Source organism: Neomonachus schauinslandi, chromosome 11 (genome assembly GCF_002201575.2).
Source record: "Neomonachus schauinslandi chromosome 11, ASM220157v2, whole genome shotgun sequence".
NCBI classification, from domain to species: domain Eukaryota; kingdom Metazoa; phylum Chordata; class Mammalia; order Carnivora; family Phocidae; genus Neomonachus; species Neomonachus schauinslandi.
This window is the reverse complement of record NC_058413.1, coordinates 69189044-69196509: the sequence shown is the minus strand read 5'-3', so window position 1 is coordinate 69196509 and position 7466 is coordinate 69189044.

Below are 7466 nucleotides of genomic sequence, written 5' to 3'. Positions count from 1 at the left end.
TGGGGTATTGCTCTGCCACTCCTTGCTTTTTTCAAAAAAAAAGTCAGCCATTCCCCAATCTGACACCCAGAGTACATTTTTAAAAGCTCATTTATGAGTTCTGTTACCATTTTTAAGGCATTTGATTATATATTCTTTTTTTTTTATAACTACCAGGTATTTGTAAGTTGTCAGAACATTAACAGGGTTTTGTTTTATTGCATATTAATTTTGATTAGGCATTCATATTTGGTATTGTTTTTATTCTTTTGCCTATATCATAATTCTGTGGCCTCAGATCTGAAATGCAAGCTAAGTCTAGCTTGTTTTTAGGTTTTGTTAATATTTCCTTTCATTTATTTAAATTGTTGAGTTGATAGGCAGTTGATTTTTTACCTGATTACTTCCTTCCTGCCTAAGTATCTTAGAACTTAAACTCACCTGGAGTTGTTGCATGACTTGCCTTTTTTATTTAGGTGTAGATGCCTGGGGCTTTATACACATAGTATTATGTCTGAAGTACTGAGCTTGCAGTGTTTTTCTTCTGCATAGTTACTATTTGATTTTAAATTTTTATATAATTCTTAGTTTTGAAGAATTCCTTCAAGAACAGTTTCTCTAAAGGGCATGTTTTAATTAAATGTTAATTAATGACCTTTCTTAGTTTTCTAATTTAGTAGGCCACCTTTAATGTCCATTAAAGTGAAATAAAACTTCCAGCCTTAAACATTTTTTTTTTTTTTGAAGATTTTTATTTATTTATTTATTTGAAAGAGAAAGAGAGCGCATGAGAGGGGGGAGGGTCAGAGGGAGAAGCAGACTCCCTGCCGAGTAGGGAGCCTGATGCGGGACTCGATCCAGGGACTCCAGGATCATGACCTGAGCCAAAGGCAGTCGCTTAACCAACTGAGCCACCAGGCGCCCAGCCTTAAACATTTTTATGTTGATTAAAAATTGTGTCAAAATAACTTGGTTTCCATTTCTTTTTGATCAAGCAGGTATACTGCTCAAATGATTGGATTGTTAAATTATCTTTAAGACTTTGCTAACTGAAGTAAGAGTACTATTAAGCCTGGAAGAGGGAAACATCCATGAACCTGTAGTACTTTCCTGTCACCCTCCACAAATGAGACTAGATGAGTGTAGTAGTGTTAATGCTTTTAAAACAGTGTGATCTTTTCGTTCAAATGCTTATTACAGTTTACAGTTCCATATTCATATTTTATTTGTATGATTGATTTGTTAATGTCTGTATACTCTTATAGATGGACAATAACCTTGACTGTGTTTTGGCCAACCATAGTATCTCCATTTTCTGGTATAGTGCTTGGCATATTGATTGGCTCTTGTAAATATCAAGATCCACAGCCCTTCTTATGGGCCAGTCACTGTTCTAAGGACTTTAATGAATATGAATTTAATCCTAATGATAACTCTATGAGGTAGGTTCTATCATTATATTATAGGTGGGGAAAGTGATTTATTGCATAGGTTAAATAACTTGCCTAAGTCAAAGCTCATGAGTTTATAGAGAGTAGAGATTTCAAGCTCAAGCAGCCTTGCTTTGCGTTCTGTGCTCTTAACTACTCTGTGCTGCTTTTGTCTGTCAGTTAAGTTAATAAGTTCCATAAAACGTTGGCACATAGCATGGAAAATTGGTAACACTGTGTTTGGTTACCAGGAACAAATTTTTAGTTTCATATGTTTTGTTAGAAAATAAGTTTATAAAATAAAATATGTAGTCCTTTTGTCTGAGTGGTTTTAGTTATAATAATAGCTCGATTACAAACTCATCATTTGTGATTTGACAACTCTTAGATCTCTAGTTTCTCTCAACAGCCTCCAAAGAAGTTTCAGAATCCTCAGTTTCAAAAACAAGTTTCCATTGTCTTTTTGATAATGGTATGTATCCTGTATGTAGCTTTACAGATAGGAATTCATATCTGCATGTTAGAAAAATGTGTAATGAAACAGCATCAGATTTGTCTTTGTTTTCCCCATTAGTATGAGACCTGCTTAAAGCAATTACATAATTTAAAGTGTCTGCAACATAAGATGCCTGCATAGGAAAGACAGATAATACTGTAAATATAGGACAGATAGCAAGGGATCATTTCATCTTCTAGGCTAGGCCAGTGGCTATCAAAATACCATTTCTAGACTAGCAGGATCAACGTCTCGGAATTTATTAGAAATGTAAATTCTGGGTCCCCAACCTCAGACCTACTAAATCAGAAACTCTGGGAATGGGGCCCAAAAATTTGCAGAAAAATGTTGATGTACAATAAAGTTTGTACTAGCAGCATGGAAGTGTGATTAGGCTTGCAGTTTTTTTCTTCTTATCAACTTAATTTCTTTTAAATTTACTCTGTTTTAGAACAGTTTTGGATTTAAAGAAAAACTGAAGATAGTACAGAGAGTTCCCATATATTCCACATCCAATTTCTCTATAATTAACATCTTACATTAGTATGATACATTTGTTAGAATTAATGAACCAATATTGATACATTTTATTAACAAAAGTCCATACTTTATTCAGATTTCCTTAATTTTTACCGAATGTCGTTTTCTGTTCCAGGATCCTATCTAGGACACCACATTACATTTAGTCATCATGTCTTCTTGGGCTCCTCTAGGTTTTGACAGTTTCTCAGACTTCCTTCAAAACCCTAACAGTTTTGAGGAGTACTGACTGGCCAGGTATTTTGTAGAATGACCCTCACTTGGGATTTGTCTGGTGATTTTCTTAGGGTTGTATTGAGAAAACCACAGATGTCAAGTGTCATTCTCATTGGTGGTATTTTGGGTACATACTGTCCAATAAAAGATTGTTCAGACTTACACCCTGAATATGCAGTGTGTGCCACCCAAACCACCTGTACGGAGTCCCCTGTATGAAAGAAAAGTTCTTTGCTGGCAGAATGGGGAAAGAAAGCTGCTGGGTGACAAAACAACATAAATTCACCACAGACTATCTCTTGCTTGATTGTCGGTTCAGTGATTAAACAATTTAGTTAGGCATGGTATATTCTTAAGGTGGAGGAAAATGTAAAGATTATGTGTGTCACCAAATAAAATCCACAAATTATAAACGTTTGCTACATTGGGCTTATTAGAATTAATGGGTTTCTTGAAATTAACAACTGTGTGTAAAACTTTAAAAGGCTCCCTACTAATGAGAGCTAGATTCTAATAGACTGATCTCAGACTGCACACTTCATATTAGAGGCCAACTTGGACTGGTTTTGATACCTTAAGGATTCCTTCCAGGACACGCCCCCACCCCCATAAAACTCCCTAAATTATTAGCAGGAAAAGCCTGAGTTGGAGGCAGAGGGGAGGAACAAATTTAAGGAAGCAGAAAGCCAATATCAGGATAAGGAATATTAGAACTGAAATGTATTCACTTAGGTGGAATTCTAGTTCAGTTTTTCAGGCAGGTAATTTAAAACCGTCAGGAAAAGTGTCTAATAACAGGACCATATAATTCACTTGTGATTAGGTTAGATTACAAAAATTTTGCAGTTGAGGCTTAGGAATTTAGGTATCAGTTACAAGTAATTCAAAACTGTAGACCAAACTATAGCTAATTTTTTTTTTTAACATTTTATTTATTTGACAGAGAGAGACACAGTGAGAGAGGGAACACAAGCAGGGGGAGTGGGAGAGGGAGAAGCAGGCTTCCCGCCGAGCAGGGAGCCCGACACGGGGCTTGATCCCAGGACTCCGGGATCATGACCTGAGCCGAAGGCAGATGCTTAACAACTGAGCCACCCACGCGCCCCTATAGCTAATTTTTTATCCTTCAAGAGTTTGGCACCTAGAGGTTGCCAAGCACTTCAAGTGTTTTTAATAGCTTTTCATTTAATTTTAGAACACCTCTATATGATTATATACTATTACTCCTATTTTACTGATAGAAAAGCAGAGGCAAAGGAAAACTACATACATTGCCTCAGGTCACATAAGTAGCAAATGGTGAAATTAGATTTTAAATTGAGGAACTTTGATTCCTAAGTCCTTAAACCCTTTAGCATGAGTTCAAGTCATCTAAAGACATCTAAGTCACCATGCGAAACCTAAAATTGTAACTGCCCTTTGCTTATTAGTCTTTCCTTAGTATCAGATGACCAAATTATCATGGAAAGATAGTAGGTTTTCAGTTTTTTATTCAGTGGAGCCACTAACATACTTGGTAAGGACCTTTAAAGGGCATGTGGGCGATTGAGAATTAGGGATGGAGTCTGCAGGACTGAATGAAAGTAATAGGCTCATGGCAATGAATTTGTCTTGTAAAGTCTTGTGCATGTAAGTTGGCCTTACTATCATCTGAACTTTGGAACGATTTTGTGCATCTCTGTATACTTAGATATGGATGATTGAAAGGCTAAGTACATAGGCAAATAACGTCACTGTAACAGGGTGAAAGAAGCATTAAAATTATTGGTGTGTTATGCAAACCAACTCTTTCTTTCAATTACGTGAAACTGGATGGGTTCTCATTTGTGAAAAGTTAGGGAAGATGTTCCATCAAATTACAAAGGAAAGACTTTTTTAAAACCTGAACCCTAAGAGTATTTAATGAATCAAGAACCACATGTAAAATTATATTATAAATAATAGGGCCCTTCTTCCAAAGGGAGATCTCTAGCATACATGGGTGATTTACTTTTCATGTATTATGCTTTGCCAGATAATCTTGAGACTAGCTGAGTTTTAGCTTTCTTGAGTTTTTCTCCAAAAAGTTCTGAGTTTGGTAGGTATGAAATTTATAAGTTTTATTAACATTTTTAATATCTAAAAGTTGGTAAGCATCTTCAGTATTGTGTAGCCATCCCTTTGCTTAATTATTTCATTTAACAAAAACACTTTTTAGTGACTTCTTTGTGCTGATAATTGACCAACCACACAGGCCTCTGCTTTTAAGGAAAGTTAAAGTCTGTAACATGTTAAGTTGATACATTTATATATCATAATGCGGTTGCCACTGGAGCAATAATTAGCACCTCTATCGCATAATTATTATATTTGGTAATTATTTTTGGAAGTCAGAATAATTAAGTTTTAATCTCTTAGCAAGTTGGATGAATTTAATAACACAATTTGCTGTTTTTATTCATTGTACTGGGCATTATATTTCTAGGGCATATTAACTACTTCTTATAAATTTGTACCCTGAAACTACATCTGTTCTTGACCCCACAACCTCTGTACCCTGCTAACCACCATTTTATTTTGTTTCTACAACTTTGGCCTTTCTAAATTCCACATATAAGTGACAGCATATAGCACTTGTCTTTCTCTATCTGACTTCTATAATGTGCCTTAAGTCCATCTATGTTGTCACAAATGACAGGATATCCTCCTTTCTCATGAGTGAATATTTCTGTGTGTGTGTGTCTGTGTGTATACATAACCTCATTTTTTTATCCATTCATCTGTCAGTGGACACAGGTTCTTTCCATATCTTGGCTGTTGTAAATAGTGCTGCAGTGAACACAGGGATACATTTATCATTTTGAATTAGTGGTTTCATTTTCTTTGGATATATACCCAGAAGTAGAATTACTAGATCATGTGATAGTTCTTTAATTTTTTTAAGGAACTTCCATACTGTTATCCATAGTAGCTGAACCAATTTATATTCCTACCAACAGTGCACAAGGGCTCCCTTTTCTCCACATCCTTGCTGCACTTGTCTTTTTGTTGCTAGCCATTTGAATAGATAGAAGGTGATGTCTCCTTGTGTTTTTTTGTGTTTTTAAAGATTTTATTTATTTGTCAGAGAGCATGCACACAAGCAGGGGGAGCTGCAGGCAGAGGGAGAAGTAGGCTCCCCACTGAGTAGGGAGCCGGATGAGGGACTTGATCCCAGGACCCCAATCCCAGGATTGTGACCTGAGCTGAAGGCAGACTGAGCCACCCAGGCATCCCTCCTTGTGGTTTTAATTTGCATTCTCCTGCTGATTATTGAAGTTGAGCATCTTTTCATGTACCTATTGACCATGTGGATGGACATCTTTAGAAAATGTCTGTTTAGTTCTGCCCATTTTTTGGATTCTTTCATTTTTTTGTATCCAGTTGTAGGAGTTCTTTATATGTCTTGGATATTAACATTTTATCAGATATATGATTAGCAAATATTTTCTCCCATTCTGTGGCTTGCTTTTTCATTTTGTTACTTCTTTTGCTGTGTGAAAAACTTTTAACTTTGATGTTCCATTTGTTGATTTTTTTGCTTTTGTTTGTGCTTTGGAGGTCATATCTCAAACATTACTATGATCATTGTTGAAGAGCTTCTTCCCCATGTTTTCTTCTAGTTTTATTGTATCAGGTCTTATGTTTATAAGTCTTTGATCCATTTTAAGTTAATTTTTGTGAGTGGTAAAAGGAGTCTAATTTCATTGCTCTGTGTTTATTATCCATAGTAAGTTTTCCCAACACCCATCTGTTGAATTGTCCTTTCCCCATTGGGTGTTCTTTGCTCCCTTGTCAAATATTAGTTGACTTACATACTCGGGTTTAGTTTTTGGCTCCCTGTTCTGTTGACCTGTATGTCTGTTTTAGTGTTGGCACCATGCTGTTTTTAATTACTGTAGCTTTGTGGTATAGTTTGAAATCAGCAAGTGGGATACCTCCAGCATTGTTCTTTTCCCTCAAGATTGCTTTGGCTATTTGGGGGTTCCATACAAATTTTAGGATTGTTTTTCTGTTTCTGTAAAGAATGTCATTGGTATTTTGATGGAGATTGCACTGAATCTGTAGATGGCTTTAGCTAGTATAGACTTGTTAATACTAACTTTTTGATCCATGAACACAGGATGTCTTTCCATTTGTTTGTGTCTTTAATTTCTTTCAGCTAAGTCTTAACAGTTTTCATTGTACAGATTCTTCACTTCCTTGATTAAATTTATTCCTAAATAGATTGTTTCTGATGCTGTGAATGGGATAATTTTCTTTTTCAGATATTTCATCATTAGGGTATAGGAATGTAACTTATTTTTGTACATTGATCACATGTCCTGCAGCTTTACTGAAATCACTGATTAGTTCCAGCAGTTTTTTGGTTTTGTCTTTGGGATTTTGCATATACAAAATTATGTAACTGCAAATGGGACAGTTTGACTTCTTCCTTCCTGATTTGGATGTGAGGGAACACTTTCAGTTCTTCTTTTTTTTTTTTTTTTTTTTAAGATTTTATTTATTTATTTGACAGAGAGAGAACACAAGTGGGCAGAGCGGCAGGGAGAGGGAGAAGCAGCCTCCCTGCCAAGCAGAGAGCTCAATGCGGGGCTCAATCCCAGGACCCTGTGATCATGACCTGAGCCGAAGGCAAATGCTTAACCAACTGAGCCACCCAGGCGCCCCTCAGTTCTTGTCAATTGAGTATCATGTTAGCTGTGGGTTTGTCATACATGGCCTTTATTATGTTGGGGTGTGTTACTTCTATACTCAGTCTGCCAAAAGTTTTCATCATGAAAGGA